The 21,311-nt window shown below is 31.8% G+C and overlaps 1 pseudogene; it reads left to right on the forward strand.

The window, feature by feature from the left end:
• Positions 1-5,810: 5,810 nt before the first annotated feature.
• LOC139846879 (uncharacterized) lies at positions 5,811-14,281 on the forward strand (annotated as a pseudogene).
• Positions 14,282-21,311: the final 7,030 nt, after the last annotated feature.

The following is a 21,311-nucleotide window of genomic DNA, read 5'->3' on the forward strand; positions in this document are numbered from 1 at the left end:
CAATCCATAGGGACGAATACAATAACATATGATTACATCGCGAGGCATTTGACCTCTATATGATACGTTTTATAAACATTGCATTCTTTTGAAAAGATATACCATAAATAAATATTTAAAATTCAATGTTTTCGATATCTGATGATTTCTACATATAGACAATCACCGTAAATAACAGTTTACAAGAATACTTCCGTTGACAATGCAGTCAAAATAAATACACGGTGATGATTTTCTGAATGCAATGCTTCCTCGAATAAAACATGTATGACTCCATGCACATGGTTTCTCTAACATATATTCAAACAGCGGAAGACTTCTAGGAACCTGAGAATAAACATGCTTTAAACGTCAACATAAAGTTGGTGAGATATAGGTTTAATGCTAGCAGCGTTATAAATATAGACCACAAGATTTCATATACATAACCGTTTTAATAAAAATATTCTAAGTGGTTGAGCACTTGATAACCATACTTAACATTTAATCAACGTCGCATATTCCCTTTATTATGAAATGTTACTACACCGTACCAAGTGTAGTCACCGAAACGAAGTACTGTGCAACCGTTGAATACTGGTCGTCCAGTCCGGTTGGGGTTGTCAGGCCCGATAGATCTATCAACAGGATTCGCGTTTACAATACCTCATGTAAATAGTAGTTACCAAGTTACAGGGAAGTATGCCAGTGGTACAACTCAACGTAGAATATATATTTTTAATCAATTGTGTCCATAACGTAAATCATAAAATGCATGTATTCTCATCCCGAAATATTTAGAGTTTAAAAGTGGGACTATATACTCACTTTTGCCTTGAAGGTATTTAACTCGACTTGGTCTCCGATAGATATCACGAACCTACCCATATATATATAATATATCAACATATTTTCTTTTCAAGTAATCGTTACATATATATATATATATATATATATATATATATATATATATATATATATATATATATATATATATATATATATATATATATATATATATATATATATATATATATGTATATATATATATATATATATACTTATAATACTTTTAATATTTTCTTAGTCCGTAGTTAGCAGTCCGATGTTAGTGGTCCACAATTAGTTGCTCAATAAAATAAATAAAGACCCCATCGTATTTGTATTGATCAGAATTAATCTCGACCCATGGTACCATGTTGTCAAATGACGTGTTGCGTACATAAAGTACCGTGTTGTCAAATGACGTGTTGCGTACAATCATGAGGTCTTATGATTAATCTTCTCGTGTTGTTTACGGGTGGTCCTGAAATATATAAAATCAAATCATAAGTAATTATATATAAAATATCATATTAATTAGAAAAGATATGATTAATTTACTTTATCTCCAAATATTTTCGTAGCTAAACTAGCTTCGGATACCCAATCTTGTTTTAGTCGTAGTTTCTTCATTACAACTCCGTTTTTGTTGGTTCAACTTGCCACTTCCTTGGATCGAGTCAAATTTTAAGAATATGAACTGAAAATACCTTAGTTTGTATTCGAAATCACAGGTTATAGGTCAAACTTTGGTAAAACTTATGAAAGTGATCATTTTCCATCATAAAAACAATATTTAATGATCATTTTTCTAAAAATACTTACACTTTGAGTTAAACCATGAAATTTTTATGTGTTAACATATTCATAAGAAATATCATTTTTCCATAACATGAACTTCCAATTCAAAGTTCAAGATGGTTTTTAATTATCCAACCCAAAACAGCCCCCGGTTGCACTCCGACGACGTAGATTCGGTTTTTAAGGTGTTCTTTGTAAAACCAAGTTATATCTTATTAAGTTAGCATATCATTATGATATATTACAGGTCTTGAAGTGTTTTAAAAGTTAAGTTAGAAGGATCTATAGTAACATCACCATCAGCCCGTAGTATGATATTGTCCGCTTTGGACACAAGCCGATCACCGACGGGCTACCCGCACACGAGTACAACCCCGGATCACACTTCTACCTCACGGATTTGCTTCTCGGGTAAACACCCTCAAAACGCGTCATACCAGAAGAGGTATCCACACCCTGCTTTGTTTTCCTCTCCCACCGATGTGGGACGAGTCTGTTACAACTCTCCCCCCCCTTCAGGACACTGCGTCCCCGCAGTGCACATCGATGCGGGCCCCAGCTCTGATACCATAAGTAACATCACCATCAGCCCGTAGTATGATATTGTCCGCTTTGGACACAAGCCGATCACCGACGGGCTACCCGCACACGAGTACAACCCCGGATCACACTTCTACCTCACGGATTTGCTTCTCGGGTAAACACCCTCAAAACGCGTCATACCAGAAGAGGTATCCACACCCTGCTTTGTTTTCCTCTCCCACCGATGTGGGACGAGTCTGTTACATCTATTTAGTTTGCAAACAAGTTTGAAATCATTCAAACTATGTTCGTGTTGTTAAAATTTTACAACATAAAATAAGATAGCTATATAATTATGAATCGAACAAGATTATGAACAAGGTTACTACCTCAAGTTACTTGGACAAAGTTACTGTAAGAGATAAGAAAAATCTTGGAATCAAAGAGTGGTGGAGTTAGATCAAAAGGTTGGAATTTTACTTCTTCAAATGGGTGGTTATTTTGATATGTTCTTGAAAGAGTTTTCTTATGGTGTTTAAGGCTTGTAATTGAAGCTAAATGATGGGAAAAATGCTTGGAGATGATCAAGTATGAAGTTAGGAGTATTTTGAGAGAGAAATGAGGGTGTAGGTATGAGAAAATGGAGTGAAGAAATAGTGTTCATTCATAAAAACGTTTTTAGTTTATAAAGAAAGAAAAGGATTCCTAATTTTGTTTTCTTACTAATAATTCATGCTACTTGACAAATCCTAGTTACCTCATATCTAGGGAAGTAATAATGTTGATTAGGATGTTGATTTGATGTGTATATACCAATAGTAAATACATATTGATGCGAAGCGAGGTGTATATAAAATAGTTATTATTTTACTAGGAAAATACTATTAAATACGATACAATTTTACACAAGATATTTATTTATTTATAGAATGGATATACTTAAACCTTGCTACAACACTTATAGGCAGTGTACCTAATCGTACAGTAGTGTAGTTTTTAGTAAGTCCGGTTCGTTCCACAGGGAAATCTTTAAACAAAGCTCAACGCTATATTAGTTTACTTTTATAAAAATACAAATATATATATAAGTAATATTATTATTATAAAGGGGAGTTTTTACCGTTTAATGACCGGTTTGTCGATTTTAAGACTTTAGTCGCAGTTAAAACCTAATGTAAAATATAAAATAAATACAAGACTTAAATTAAAGCGTAAAGTAAATAACGATAATGAAATTGCGAATAATAAAAATGCGATAAAATAAACTTGCGATAATTAAAAAGTACGATAATTAAAAGTGCGATAAAATAAAATAAATAAAAGTGCGATAATTAGAAGTGCAATTAAATATAAAATAAAGGAAATTAAATATGATATAAAAGAATTATGCTTATTTAAACTTCCGTAATCATGATGTTTGACGCGTTGATTTTAGTTTTATGCCCATGGGTTAATTGTCCTTTGTCCTGGATTATTTAATATGTCCGTCTGGTTTTTGTCCATAACAGTCCATCAGTCATAAATATAAATTGCAAGTGTCCTTGTCAAATTATTATTATACCCGAAGATAAATATTCCAACTAATTGGGGATTCGAATTGTAACAAGGTTTTAATACTTTGTTTAATGAATACACCAGGTTATCGACTGCGTGTAAACCAAGGTTTTACTACTTTGTTAACAATTACACCAATTACCCTTGAATGTAATTTCACCCCTGTTTTAATTATTCTAGTGGCTATTAATCCATTCCCGTGTCCGGTTAAATGAACGATTATTCGTACATATAAATACCCCGCCCATCGTGTCCGATCGAGTGTATATGGTAATTTATAGGGACGCCCAATTGTAAATCTTTATATTAACATTAACAAACTTTCATTTAGTTAAACAAATATAAAGCCCATTAATAGCCCATAGTCTAGTTTCCACAAGTGTCGTTCTTTTGTCCAAACCCCAATTATGGTACAAAGCCCAATTACCCAATTTTAGTAATTAGCCCAACATCATGATTACTTCGTTTTAAATAAGCATAATAATAACTTAGCTACGAGACATTAATATAAAAAGGTTGAACATAACTTACAATGATTAAAAATAGCGTAGCGTTACACGGACAGAATTTCGACTTACACCCTTACAACATTCGCTAACATACCCTTATTATTAGAATTATAATTAAAATTAAAATATAAATTATAAATATAAATATATTTACGTATGAAGAGGAAGAAAAAAAAAAGATGATTAAAACTCGGCACAAAACTGGCTTTATATAGGACCTGACCAGCAATCTCACTCCATGCGACTCGCATGGATTTGTGCCTTTGGCCATGCGAGTCGCATGGCCACCCTGGATCCAGCCAAATTGGTTTGTTTTCTTCTTGCCGACGTAATATAATAATAATATATAAAATAATATATAATTATATATAATTATATATATATTATATTATATTCTTGTGCATAGTAGACTAGATATTTTTGGTCCGTTGCGTCGGGCGTTTCTTCTTGGCTCAGGTCCCGGTTCCGGATTTTCGGACGTCCTCGCGTATTATTTTAAATCGCGTACTTTGCGTCTTGTAACTTGTACTCTTGTCATTTTGAGACGTTCCTCATCAATATTTTGAACCTTTTTAGTTGTATCTTGTACTTTTTAGCTCTTTGGACCTTTTTGTCTTCAATTTGTCGAATCTGCCTTTTGTCTTCACTTTTTAATATTTAAACGAATATTGCTTGTAAATCGAACAATACCAACTAAAATCTTGTCTTTCTTGGGGAATAATGCTATGAAATATATGTTTGTTTTTAGCATTATCACATATAGAAGCTGGGTATGATACGGGTACATATACCCTAGATATACGTATAGAAATCTTGAGGAAACGAAATGAGAATTCAAATATAGCTATCTTTTGTGAATATACTTATATTGTTTTATGTATTTAAGTCCTTAAAAAGTGATTAAATACATTATATATACGATACATGTATAAGCATTATAGGTTATAAGTATATATATCAAAAAATGTTACGTATAGTTATCGTTTTGAAAACTTAAGTTAGTAGTTTCAAAATATACTTATAACTCATTGTCATTAGTACACAATGAGATGTTAAACCATCCTTAGATCATGTTAAATATATATAACTACATATATATACACAAACGTATAATTATCGTATGTTATATAGTTCGTGATATCATCGGTCAAATTGGACGGTCAAACGTTGTGTAAAACTCTTTTCAAAAACACAAGTCTCAACAATTTGGATTGCTTATCATGTTGGTAAGGTTTAATTTATGTAAATATTAATCTCATAAGTATAAAACGATTGGAAAAATTCGGGTCGTTACATTATATAAGGGTTAAAGCCAAAAATAGGCTACAAACTTACACAAATGTACCGATGTCGCCCACAAACTTATTTCCGTCCTACTGTCGCCTACAAACTTTCAAAAAATGTGCTAATATCAACATTTTATAGTTTTGACCTGTTACATACTAATTTTGACCTGATAATTTTTTTTTTAAGAATTAAGATCCAATCCACGAACGACACGTGTTGATTTTTAACTAGTTTAGCCGGTAGCAAGTCATTTTTGTTTACATTGGTACACTTTTTGAAAGTTTTTGTTTACATCGGTACACTTTTTGAAAGTTTGTAGGCGACAGTAGGACGGAAATGAGTTTGTGGGCGACATCAGTACATTTGTGTAAATTTGTAGCATATTTTTGGCTTTAACCCATTATATAACAAACAAGTTGCCTGCATATCCTTCAATTTAGAAGTTTTCGACCCTGAAACAACCTTCACGAACTCGTCCAGCCAGTGGCGGAGCCACCATATACTCTATGGTGGCACGTGCCCCCAGTCCTATGGATGTTCAATGAGTAAAAAATTTGAGTTTTTAAGTAGTGCACCCATTAAAAAACTAATTGTGCTACCAGCTGACTCACTTGTGCTCCGTATGAAACTGATTTTTAAACAATTTGTAGTTGATGGATGATGATTTTAGTATATAAATATGTAAGAATCGTATAGCCCAAACACAATGTACTGCAATATAAGCCCAAGAGTCCATCCTTTTTTAAAACCAATTGGTGATAGAGGGACTTCCCCTTAGACTTATATACATACATTTGTTTTGTCCCATGACCGATGTGGGACTTTAGTTTGCACCCTTACAAACCTCCCCTCAAACCCAAGTCCATTTGGGACTCCCTTCCAACGATAGTCCGGATCCAACCTTTACCGCCGCCAACTCAGAACTCTCAACCTGGTGGGAGGGCAGGGAGATTTCGATACAAGGCTTCCCCAGGATCAACTCATCGTGCCAGGGTCCCCTCGAACGATAGCTGGGTCCACTCATCGCTGACAACACCGAGGGGTGCGCCACGTTACACCGTGTGCTCAGGGGTGCGTCCTATTGCGCCGTCCACCACATCGGGGCTATAGCCTAGCTCTGATACCAGTTGTAAGGATCATATAGCCCAAACACAATGTCCTGCAATATAAGCCCAAGAGTCCATTCTTTTCTAAAACCAATTGGTGATAGAGGGACTTCCCCTTAGACTTATATACATACATTTGTTTTGTCCCATGACCGATGTGGGACTTTGGTTTGCACCCTTACAAAATATGTTTTACAAAGTTAGATTTAGGACCATGAAAAAAGAAAAGAAATACAGTACACAATTTGCAGGGTAGGTTGAGTGAAAAAGATGACCTACACTATTTTCAATATTTTACAACTTATACTCTGTATGTGTAAGTAGAGATGGCAATGGATGTCTGATCCATCGGATATCCATCCAATCCGACCCATTTATATGGATATGGATGATCTAAATGGATGATAAATGGATATGGATATGGATATAGATGATGTGAAAAATTAGTGGATCGGGTATGGATGATAATTTATCATCCATGGATATATCCATTTACCACCCGAAATACATATGTACATATAAATATTTACATATTTACTTAAATATATGTATATATATTTAAATATCCTTATATGTGTACACTATAAACTATTAACATGTTATCAAAAATATAGATTGTGAAGAAACGGCTATGTTAATAGTAATAAATTCATATATTTCACATGTATTACACATCTATGTTAAAAATATTTTAATGATTTCATTTCATAATAGGAGTATTTTAAAAAAAAAAAAAAAAAAAAACTTAACATTCAACGGATACCCGATAACCCTCTCGATCCAACAGATATGGATATGGATGGATGAATTATATTTAAATAGATATAGATAAAGATATGGATTTTAAAAATTAAATGGATATGGATATGAATATAGGCGCACTCGATCCATATCCGATCCATTGTCATCCCTATGTGTAAGGGAATAATATACGAACTATCTTCTTCAGAACCCCTAAACCCTCAAGTTCTATAGTTTAATACATTTAGCCCTCCATTTTTCACGAAAGACTATTTTAATATAATATTTAAGTTTTCAAACAACCAATTTTATTGAGCATCATATTTAAGGGCTTTTTCTGCAAAGTCTCTTTTGCTTCAAAAAATATGTATGAGCAACAAATTTCAGGCGACCTACTTTGAATTTGCGATTCGGAAGCCCATTGTATTTATTTAATGGAAATCAACGTTTAGATGAAGCAACTAAATTTGAAGAGACATTTGCTAGTGTTACGGATGAAACAGTTATGATCATTTTTCACAAAAATAATATAGTAAGGAACAATCATAATAAAGGTTACTTGGGGTTTTTTTTTTATGTTTTTAGTGAATCATAGTTTCTTATCGTAAGGAACCTTTGTGATAATTTTGTGCCACCAGTGACACGAACTCTAGCTTCGCCACTGTGTCCAGTTTCCTTTTGATCATTTTAATATACAAAATTTCTATTTTCATGATCCATTCAGATAATACAGAGACCTTAATCGATATTATAATTAATGGCATTAATAATGAAATAGTATAATCCGGGTATATTTCGACCAATAAAAGTTGGCGACGTCTCTCTTGTCTTATAGGATGGACTACAACGCCGTATTTTTTGTCCTATAGGACGAATTAGTATTGAATGGTGCCTTGATACTATCAGGTGAATACTAGTATATAAACATAAGTAAAAATCAATTGCTTTTGCAATTCAATTTAGTTAACTACATTTTTCCTATTCAAGATGGCTACAAATGTTAAAAATCATATGTGCAGTTTGCATCATCATGTTGTTTCTTGTTGTAACATCAGTAATGGGGCGCGGAAACTGTTGCAGTCCTATGGACCATAGTTGTTGTCCTTTTATAGCTGCCAACAGTGGCGAATCTAAAATTATAACTCAATGGAGTCCTAAAAAATTTTCTCGATAACTTACTTAAACAAAAAGTTAAATGTGTCAGATCGGGTCCGGTCGGGTCATTATAAACACTATCAAACAAAAGCATATCATTAATACAAATATATCATATATTTAAAAAGAAAAGCAAGACTTTTGTTAATACAATCTAAGTTTCACATATTACAAGTAGTTGTCTCTTATTATAACACCCGTCCTTTCGGGCTCTATTTTCAGGCATCTATTTACATCATTTACAGCGGATGCACTAAAAATTACAAATTTATATCGTACATCAATTTACAGCAAAAGCTTTAAATTTAACGTTCCTTACATAAATGTCTATAAAATAAATAGATGAGCATTTTCGAAACTTATACAGTAACTCTCTATCACTTCTATCTCGTCTTTAGGCCCTGCTTCAACTTAATTTCTTGAACATTTAAGCCTGAGATATATGCAATAACTGTAAGCCTAAAGCTTAGTGAGCACGTGTGTTTTGCTATAAAAATAACACATACACAATGTCATGACATGCTCATTACATAAAAAGACATACTGATATCTCTGTTTTAATGTGTAACCGAACCGTAATCATTTCTCTTTATTTTGATTCAATCTTAAAGATATGGATCTCATTCTTTGAACAACGTGAAGCCTTGCGCTAACACGTGTTAAACTGTATATTTTCGTATCGTACCGGTCAGCGCACGCACACACGCGCGTGCGCGCACACACACACACACATACATACATACATACATACATACATACATACATACATATATATATATATATATATATATATATATATATATATATATATATATATATATATATATATATATATCACATGCATAAAAAATGTAATATAAATGCATACATCTCTAGCATATCTAATGTAACATTTAGCATATTAAAATACATACTAGCATATATCTCAGTTTTCGTAAATAACATGGTACTCACTTTGAATATTTAAGTATGACATCATGCTTCATGAGCTTGTACATCTAGCTTCTCAACTTGTACTATTTGATTATCTACTTGTATTCTTGCTTCAAGATGCTTCTTTTATATGCACATAAGATTTCTCTTCTCAATTTAAAACTTTATGTATAGAGATTTGTAGTAGTCTATATTTTAATAAACTGTTTGCTAGTTGTTTTCCTAATCTAACTATTCTCTTGATATCAAATGTATACATCGAATATATATATACATCGGCTCTCTAACACAAAATATATTATTTTAATAACAACTAAAACTATGATCTCTTATGTTAAGAACAAGTGTAATGTGAAGTGCCATGTTATCTAGGTAAGACCCTTTGTCATTAGTCTATAATACTACATTAGAATTAGACTTGCCACATCTCTTAATACATATACAAGTGTTCACTTTATCTTCAAAATCCACCAACTCTTTCAAGAATTTATTTTTATTCATAATGCTTAAAATTAATTTATGATTCTTTCATATGTACCATATATTTAGAATATTGTACCATACGTATTTTATAAGCAACTCTATAAATCATAAGCATGCTCTTATTTTTATCATGTATCTCATAATTAATTGTATACATTTTCATTATAATTTATCTTAACTTGTATAATATCTTTTAGACCACCCTTCTAAAATTAGGATGTTACACTTATATCCTAAAAAAATTGTTACGATCAAATTTATTACAATCTAAGTGTCACAATCAAAGTATCAAATAATAACTATATTATATACTCCGTATTATATAAATTAATAATTTTGTCAAGTCCGTATGTAATTAAAAAATAGAAATAAAAAAAAACTCTAACTAATAAGTTAAATATTGGGATTGAGAGGTGTAAAATTAGAATAAAATTAGAAAGAAAGAATCATACATATGATATTATATATGATTGTTTGATTAAAATTGTAGTTTCAATTTTGCCAAGAACTGATCGAAGAACATAATCGTAATTCGGTGTTGTGCACCCGTGATGTTAAACAAATGCGTAATTGCGTATAGTGTGTGTAATGCGTGTGTTACCGTCAACGAAAAACATATACTCCGTAAAAGGGTTCACATTTTTCATTATAAATATTTATATATTAATTAAAGATTTTTTTCATTATAAATATTTATATATTAATTAAAGATTTTTTGGATTGCTAGCGTGAGGGCTATTTTTAAGAATTTAAGACATCTTTTATTTACTTGTACATTGATAATAACCACTTTAAATAACTACCCACTACATTTCATGTACCATCATTAATGCTGAAAGTATAAACTATAAAATTAGCGTTCCGTACTATAAAATTATAAACTTCAAAAATATATGGGGTCCTACAATATTATTTAGCGGTGTCCTGTAATTTTTTTATAATCGTTTGTAAAAGAATTCCGTAACTAGCGGTGTCACGGGACCCCGTAGCCATATAGGTAGACTCGCTACTGGATGCCAATGTTGCAACTACTTCTCGCAAGAGCGGCATGGTCAGTATTAATCCTCGATCGTCAACCTAGATGTGCACTTACGCTTGTCACGGTTGGTGGGTTGATCGATCCTTATGTGATATCTTTGACATCTCTACTTGTGTTTGCTTAAGCTTATGTGTCTCAATATGTAATAGTGTGTGTTTGGTGTATAATAATATATTACTGTACTTGTTTTCATGTGTTGACATTGGCTTAAAAAGGATAAAAATATTTTCTGTCAAGTTAGGAGTTTTCAATACTATTATTGTTATAGCAATTAGCAATCAGTTATATACTCTATCTGCTAGTTACTCCGTAATTACTTACCACATATTTCAATATTTACACTGTATCTTTATATAATAATAATAAAACAACAATGTTACAATAATGTATATGGATGAATGGATGATTGATTTTTAAATGACAATATAAAACGTATTAAAGCTACGTTGTACATCATATTAAAGTTATAAATAAATTTATTAATTAATTATAAAGTATAAATATTTCTTTTTAATATCAACTTTTCTTGTATAAGTTTGACATCAATGTTTATTCATGGCAGGTTTATTTGAATTATAAAAACTAATTCAATTATATACTATATGTTATGCGCAAAGGCAAAAGGGTTACATTTATCATTTTGTTTTTAAATTTATAATAATAACTGTTGTAATATTACCTTTATTAGATTAGATAAAGATATAAGACCAATGAGCTTGCAACTCAATGGTGTCTGTGTCTTTGATACTTGGGACCCGGATGACTTTGGAAGATGGTTGCAGATTCGAATCTCGGGCATGTTATATTGTTAGGTTTCCGGTTGAGGTAACAGCCCGGTATCAACCCTGTAATTTGCAATGCGTGAGCTATTTATTAACTCGTTATATTTGATATCTAATAAATTTAGTTTTAGGGCATGCAAAGTTGAAATAATAAAAGAAGGGACAAATGTTAGAGATTTTATTATTGTTGAATTCAATTCTAATACAAAAACATATGATTTATATGTAAACTATTAGATCATTTTCAATCGTGACGTCTGGTGACGTTGATGTGGAGTTAGAAAGTGTACTTTTTGTCATGTTGATTGTGGCGTGGCAAAGATCAAGATGTGATCTTTTCTTGTGGGGAATGTCATATTTTGATGTCAAACTGGACACGCACTGTATTTTTTTTCTTATTTAAATGAGTAAAGATTAAACATACATAATTAAACAACAGTTATGATTAAATAAAATACAAATTAAATAGAAAATAGCATAAATTCTATATATATTCATTTGGAAATTAATGAACAGTAAAAACTCAATTGAATTGCAATTTGAAACCCATTTTTTAAAACGTCATGTATTATATATCGTGACTATAAATCGAAATGTAAAGCTGCTCCACTGGTTAGACGCACCCATCTTGAAACGAAGGGTCACGGGTTCGACGCACCCATCTTGAAACGAAGGGTCACGGGTTCGATTCCCTTCTAGCCCTTTCCTCTTTTGTCTTTTTTTTTTTCCATTCTTTCTTATATTTGTATTTACTCCTTTAATCCTCATTTTAAAAAAAATATATTTTTATTTTTATAATCACCCCTTGATTTATTTTATTTAAATAATTTTTAACATCTAGACCTAAAATTCTATAAATTTCAACAATAAATACATAATGTCTTAGTTAAATATACTTATTGTTTTATGGATTATACGTTAGCCTCACTAACGTTAAATTAATTTAAATGAAAACATATAGTTATGTACGAAAAAATCTTACGAAAACATTTACAAACAATATTCGTTAAAATCCTTTACATGATCAACCATACTTCAACCGCAGCGAAGCGCGGTGACCCAAAAACTTGTTATATTCATTAAAATAAAACATATTATTAAATTTGATAAATAAAGAATATCAGCTTAAAAAAGTATATTGAGTGCAAATTTGTAAATATAATATTACGTATCTTTATTTTTTTTAAACTTAATATACTTCAGAGACTACAAATGTAAATATCTAAATTCAATCACCGTCGTTTGATTTACACATCCTCCGTTTTCATGATCCATTCATATAATACAAAGGCCGATATTATATTTAACGAATTAATCATGAAACAGTTTCGGATATATTTGGACAAATAAAAGCTAGTCAGACTCAAAGCTGTCCTGTCAGTTTTATGAGACATGTTCAATAAATAAAAGTGAGTCATTTATATACCAAAACTTTTCTTACATAATAATAAGAACTAAAGTCGCTATGATCAATCAAAATAACGGTTGTATTAACAAATGAAACTAGGTATTTAATATTAGGCTAGTTTTTTTGGACCCATATTTATATTGGGCTATGTGTGACCGCTCGCCTTGCACGTTCCAAAATTCAGTCCTGCTAGTCACGTCCCCCCTGACACCACTCTCATTCTGCGTTTCGCATCTAACTAACACCTGTTTAATGTCGCCGGTGACACTGCAAGCATCACACGTGACAAATAAGCGCTAGATGACCATCGTGACAGCTCGTTGGGCATGGTCCTAGTAAGTCAAAATGTAGGCAATTATACGATTTTCTTTTCCTTAAAAAAATACGGTTTCTGCATATCATAGACATCTCTCTCTTTCCAGATCTCTCAGCAAACTTCACACCAAGATCATCAAACCATAACACTGGCCCACAACGCCGTCTGCCAACAGCCCCATTTCAACCCCCTCGATCATCAAACCATAGCATCCCCTTCATATCGTTCGACATCGGTTCATCTCCGGCATCCACGTCATTCTCCACATCTCAATTCGGTACCATCTCCAGCGGCGGTGGCGGCAGCGGAACCGCCAATTTTGACGACGAACCACCTCTCCTTGAAGAATTAGGTATCAATACCAAACAAATCTGGAACAAAACCGCTTCAATTTTGAATCCGTTTAGAGTTCAATCAGATCTACATGAAGATGCAGATCTATCTGGACCGTTTTTGTTTCTTATGACATTTGGTTTGTTTCAATTATTAGCTGGAAAGCTTCATTTTGGGATAATATTAGGGTGGGTGACTGTAGCTTCATTGTTTTTGTATGTGGTGTTTAATATGTTAGCTGGAAAGAATGGGAATTTGGATTTGTACAGGTGTTTGAGTTTGATTGGATACTGTTTGTTGGCCGATTGTGATATTGTCTGCGGTTGCATTGTTTGTTCCTCAAGGTGGAATTGCGATATTCGTGATGATGGGAGTTTTTGTTATATGGTCTACTCGAGTTTGTACGAGGTTGCTAGTGGAGTTGGCGTCGTGGGGAGATGAACATCGTGGGCTTATTGCGTATGCTTGCTTCTTGATTTACATGCTTTTTTCTCTACTAGTTGTCTTTTAATACGATGATATGGTTGTACTACTTGCTTAGTGTGATGACCCGGAAATTTTCGACCAAATTTAAACTTAATCCTTAAATGATTTAATGTTTCCGACACGACAAGCAAAGTCTAATAAGTTAAATCTCAAACATTTTGAACTGTGTTCATGTATTCATTTAACAAAGTATTAAGTGTATAATACCTTACATTAAACGTATTTGTCTCAATATATGTTTTATATGTTTATCGACGGAATTAAAGGATTTTATCAAACGATCGAAGTAGAAGATATTTTGATAGCATCTAACAATCACATAGCTATTACGATTGTTACAAGTCTCTGTTGTGAGGTCCACTTCGATTTAGAAAATCTTTTCCTTTTGATTATATTTGGAATTAGATATATAAAATAACTTGCAACGTGTTTATATTGTATATATATATAGATATATATGGGTTCGAAATACATATATTTTTAAAGATTTATAACACTCGTTTATTGTTTCATAATTAAATAAATATTTCAAAATAATATATATTTTACGATGTAATAATATATAATAGTAATTTAGATATAAAACATTTTGATATTATTATTTATATTTTAATTGATAACGAGATGTTGACTTAAGGAAGCAAATGACCAAAACACTCAAATGTATAAGTTATATTTCGAGTGGTATGGTTATGGATAATTTAAGTCTATATTTTGACAAAGGTACGAGTCGCGAAACGTAAAGTACAGATTTTCTAAGTGTACGAAAGGACGTTCGAAAAACCGGAACCAGGACGTTAGTTGAGCGTCAATGTACAAGTCATCGGAACTAAAAGTACAAGTCACCTATACACGAGAATATAATATAATAATATATAATAAATTAATATAAATTATATATATCATATATAATTAAAAATTATGTCGACAAACAAAAAGACAAGGCAAGATGAGCTGGAGACAGGAGCCATGCGATCGCATGGCATAATGCCTTCAGACCCATGCGATCGCATGGGGTCAGATGGCAGGACACATCTATAAAAGCTCGATCATTCTGGCTTATTACACACACATCCAACATATATCTTACTTCCTCCGTATTATTATATTTATTATTATTATTATTATTATTATTATTATTATTATTATTATTATTATTATTATTATTATTATTATTATTATTATTAAACTTATTATTATTAGTATTGGTATTATTATTAGTAGTATATACATAAAATACTACGACGAGGTCATGAGCGTGTCACTTTCAGAATGGGTTTTCGAACGGGATAGAGCTAAGAAAACTATGGGTTATAGCTATGGAGGTTATGGGTAATGTTCGTGAGTATTATTCGCAAGTCAAACATAGTGTTTATGAAATGTCCCGTTCTTATTGATTAAAAACGTTCCATATTAATTGATTTCGTTGCGAGGTTTTGACCTCTATATGAGACATTTTTCAAAGACTGCATTCATTTTTAAAACAAACCATAACCTTTATTTCATAAATAAAGGTTTAAAAAGCTTTACGTAGATTATCAAATAATGATAATCTAAAATATCCTGTTTACACACGACCATTACATAATGGTTTACAATACAAATTTGTTACATCGAAATCAGTTTCTTGAATGCAGTTTTTACACAATATCATACAAACATGGACTCCAAATCTTGTCCTTATTTTAGTATGCAACAGCGGAAGCTCTTAGTATTCACCTGAGAATAAACATGCTTTAAACGTCAACAAAAATGTTGGTGAGTTATAGGTTTAACCTATATATATCAAATCGTAACAATGGACCACAAGATTTCATATTTCAATACACATCCCATACATAGAGATAAAAATCATTCATATGGTGAACACCTGGTAACCGACATTAACAAGATGCATATATATAAGAATATCCCCATCATTCCGGGACACCCTTCGGATATGATATAAATTTCGAAGTACTAAAGCATCCGGTACTTTGGATGGGGTTTGTTAGGCCCAATAGATCTATCTTTAGGATTCGCGTCAATTAGGGTGTCTGTTCCCTAATTCTTAGATTACCAGACTTAATAAAAAGGGGCATATTCGATTTCGATAATTCAACCATAGAATGTAGTTTCACATACTTGTGTCTATTTTGTAAATCATTTATAAAACCTGCATGTATTCTCATCCCAAAAATATTAGATTTTAAAAGTGGGACTATAACTCACTTTCACATATTTTTACTTCGTCGGGAAGTAAGACTTGGCCACTGGTTGATTCACGAACCTATAACAATATATACATATATATCAAAGTATGTTTAAAATATATTTACAACACTTTTAATATATTTTGATGTTTTAAGTTTATTAAGTCAGCTGTCCTCGTTAGTAACCTACAACTAGTTGTCCACAGTTAGATGTACAGAAATAAATCGATAAATATTATCTTGAATCAATCCACGACCCAGTGTATACGTATCTCAGTATTGATCACAACTCAAACTATATATATTTTGGAATCAACCTCAACCCTGTATAGCTAACTCCAACATTCACATATAGAGTGTCTATGGTTGTTCCGAAATATATATAGATGTGTCGACATGATAGGTCGAAACATTGTATACGTGTCTATGGTATCTCAAGATTACATAATATACAATACAAGTTGATTAAGTTACGGTTGGAATAGATTTGTTACCAATTTTCACGTAGCTAAAATGAGAAAAATTATCCAATCTTGTTTTACCCATAACTTCTTCATTTTAAATCCGTTTTGAGTGAATCAAATTGCTATGGTTTCATATTGAACTCTATTTTATGAATCTAAACAGAAAAAGTATAGGTTTATAGTCGGAAAAATAAGTTACAAGTCGTTTTTGTAAAGGTAGTCATTTCAATCGAAAGAACGACGTCTAGATGACCATTTTAGTAAACATACTTCCACTTTGAGTTTAACCATAATTTTTGGATATAGTTTCATGTTCATAATAAAAATCATTTTCTCAGAATAACAACTTTTAAATCAAAGTTTATCATAGTTTTTAATTAACTAACCCAAAACAGCCCGCGGTGTTACTACGACGGCGTAAATCCGGTTTTACGGTGTTTTTCGTGTTTCCAGGTTTTAAATCATTAAGTTAGCATATCATATAGATATAGAACATGTGTGTAGTTAATTTTAAAAGTCAAGTTAGAAGGATTAACTTTTGTTTGCGAACAAGTTTAGAATTAACTAAACTATGTTCTAGTGATTACGAGTTTAAACCTTCGAATAAGATAGTTTTATATATATGAATCGAATGATGTTATGAACATCATTACTACCTCAAGTTTAATAGGTAAACCTACTGGAAGTGACAAGAAATGATCTAGCTTCAAAGGATCTTGGATGGCTTGAAAGTTCTTGAAGTAGGATCATGACACAAAAACAAGTTCAAGTAAGATTTTTACTCGAATTAAGATAGTTTATAGTTATAGAAATTGAATCAAAGTTTGAATATGAATATTACCTTGAATAAGAAAGATAACCTACTGTATATAACAAAGGTTTCTTGATCTTAGATGATTACTTGGAATGGATTAGAAAGCTTGGAAGTAAATTAGTAAACTTGAAGGGATTTTTGAAGTGTTCTTGAAGTGTTCTTCCTATGATGATTATAGCTTGATTCTTGAAGTGATTTTTGATGAAGATGATGATTAACTACTGGAAAAATACGTTCATAATAGTGTGTGTGTGTGTGTGTGTGTGTTGAGAGAGAATTAGAAAGAGAATTGGAAGTGAAATGGAGTGAATGATGAGTGGTAATTGGTGAGTGGTGAGTGGGGTTAAAAGGAGTTCTAGTTAGTTGACTAGCTCATGGTAGAAGTTAAAATTGATTAGTCATACATGACATAATCAAGAGTGGAATCCCATGCTAGTTCCTATTGGTATATACTCATAGTAAGTACGTTTTGAAGCTGTGTATAATACGGGTAAGAATACGACTAGAATTCTTGATGAAAGAAAAGAATGGAAAAGTAACTGTAACCATTTTCGTTAAGTATGAGTGTTTTGATATATGTCTTGAAGTCTTCCAAAAGTATTTTAATACATCTAAATACACTACATGTATATACATTTTAACTGAGTCGTTAAGTCATCGTTAGTCGTTACATGTAAGTGTTGTTTTGAAACCTTTAAGTTAACGATCTCAATTAATGTTGTTAACCCATTGTTTATTATATCTAATGAGATGTTAAATTATTATATTATCATGATATTATGATATATTAATATATCTTAATATGATATATATACATTTAAATGTCGTTACAACGATAATCGTTACATATATGTCTCGTTTCGAAATCCTTAAGTTAGTAGTCTTGTTTATATGTATATAACTCATTGTTAATATACTTATGGAGATACTTACTTATCATAATCTCATGTTAACCATATGTATATCCATATATATATCGTCATGTCGTTTTTACAAGTTTTAACGTTCGTGAATCGCCGGTCAACTTGGGTGGTCAATTGTCTATATGAAACATATTTCAATTAATCAAGTCTTAACAAGTTTGATTGCTTAACATATTGGAAACATTTAATCATGTAAATATCAATCTCAATTAATATATATAAACATGGAAAAGTTCGGGTCACTACAGTTTATCATCTCCGTTGCGTCTACGTACTTTCCTGCAATATTGAATCACAATATTGATACGTGAGCATTCATATCTTATCTTTTATATATTAATAGTGTATCTATGTCTAGTGTTCGAGTATATATGTTTATGCATGCTTGTATGCTAATTTTCGTCGTTAGATAGTTTTTGATGAATCACGAATTTAATACATATACTACTGATATAAGGTATATGATATGCATGTTTTTGAAAAGCTGGCGAAAAATCAATAAATTTTCATTTAGAAATCGCGTAATTTCGATGAACGAATTAAAAGATATGGTCAACTGAATTATGATTGACGTTAATGGAAATTGCTTTTGAATATGCAATTAATATTTAAACAACTTGCTTATAAGATTGATAAATTGGATTTTCAAATATTACTAATCGAGTAAATGAATTTCTATATAAGGCACGTTTTTTTTTGTTGATCAATTGTCAAAGTTGACTGTCTTATCATGTTTTAAAGCTTTATAAACACTATAATCTGATTCTACAAGTATTGGAAAACTATGTGAAATAATAAAATATTTTCGATTGCCATGATAATTCAAATGTAATATAGCTCCTGAAATAAATAATATTTTGAGTTTGATAAACTATAAAGTCGTTCAATTATCAAGACTTATACTATGTTAATAAATATATATAGATTTAAAGATCATATTGGGTTAGGTTGACTTTTGAGATGACTTTTGTTAACTTTTGCATGTCGATCTCGAGCATTAGGATTGTGATACACTATGACCTGACCTAGCTTGTTAAACATCTATTGACAACATATGTTCTCTAGGTTGAGATCTACGGTTACTTTGCATTACGAGTTTCGGTCACATTTCGGTGAATAACTTTATCTGCTAAGGTGAGTTTCATTTGCTCCCTTTTTAAGTGCTTTTGCAATATATATTTTGGGCTGAGAATACATGCACTTTATTTTAAATGCAATGGATACAAGTACATACTAAATTCTACACCGAGTTTGAACCGAAAATCCCTTAGCTTTGGTAACTAGTAAATGCCAGTTATAAGAACTGGTGGGCGCGAGTAGTTGTATATGGATCCATAGGGCTTGACATCCCCGTCTGTTCCAGGTATAGAAACCCTAGCCTGAACTATAAAACAGACGTATGTTATTTGAGTTTAGTACATGTTGGATTGCGTGTATTGTACATGTTGGTTGCATGTATGTTAAAACATGGGTACTTATTATAACGTTAAAGCTTAGTTACCAGGGTGCTCAATCTTGTAGAATATTTTGATAAACGTTTCTGGATGAAACAACTGAAATCTTGTGATCCACCTTTATATATGGATTATACGCAACATTAAAACTATGAACTCACCAACCTTTGTGTTGACACTTGAAAGCATGTTTATTCTCAGGTTCCTAGAAGTCTTCCGCTGTTTGCTTATATGTGATACAAGCTATGTGCATGGAGTCATACATGCTTTATTCGGGAAAACGTTGCATTCACAAAATCATCACCATGTATCTTATTTTGACTGCATTATCAACGGATGTAGTATTGTAAACTATTAACTACGGTGATTGTCTATATGTAGAAATCATCAAACGTCAAAAACCTTGAAATTTGATATTCAATTATGGTGTGCATTTTCAAAAGAATGCAATGTTTACAAAACGTATCATGTAGAGGTCAGTACCTCACTGTGAAATCGATGAATGATGTATTCGTCCAAAGGGATTTGGAAGGATCATCACACTTAGCTATTGCTATTCTTTCGAGATGTCATTTGGGTTTAATATGATGGATGATTAAAAATAACCTTATACGAGTTAAGCATCTTTAACATCACTTGGATGGAATGTTAAACGTAATATATGAATTAAACGAGAATGTGTAAGCAAAGTGTGTGGCAACTCCTTATATGCAAGACTAGTGATAGTAGTGCACTCGAAGCCCATACATGCTATGATGTAGACATTGACATTTGGTTCGTAGAATAAACGGGGCTGCTGGGCTTAACGACTGTTCGACACCACTTAATACCATAGTACCATACATAGAGCGCTGTTGCCACCACTAGCATCCCGGTGGCTCCTCTTGGTAAGCGGTGCAGGTTTTTGAGATGATTCTTCCTTTATAACACTCTTACAGGTGTTAGAGCAAATATAATGTCCCGTTACGTAAAATTTATAGTTTAATACTTTATAGATAATAGATAATATACATATGAATCTGTACACTACTATCGTGTGATCATATCATATCCATTGAAATATAAATGTTATGAAGTGGTCTTCTTCATATCATATACGGAGTAGTTTCTTCATTTGTCCTCTCAGATGTTAACTTTTCATGCTAACATGCAACACATCAAATGTTGATTTGTAAGTTTGTGTAGTCTTCCAATTCTATTTTGTCGGT

The sequence above is a fragment of the Rutidosis leptorrhynchoides genome, chromosome 1 (genome assembly GCF_046630445.1).
Source record: "Rutidosis leptorrhynchoides isolate AG116_Rl617_1_P2 chromosome 1, CSIRO_AGI_Rlap_v1, whole genome shotgun sequence".
NCBI lineage: Eukaryota > Viridiplantae > Streptophyta > Magnoliopsida > Asterales > Asteraceae > Rutidosis > Rutidosis leptorrhynchoides.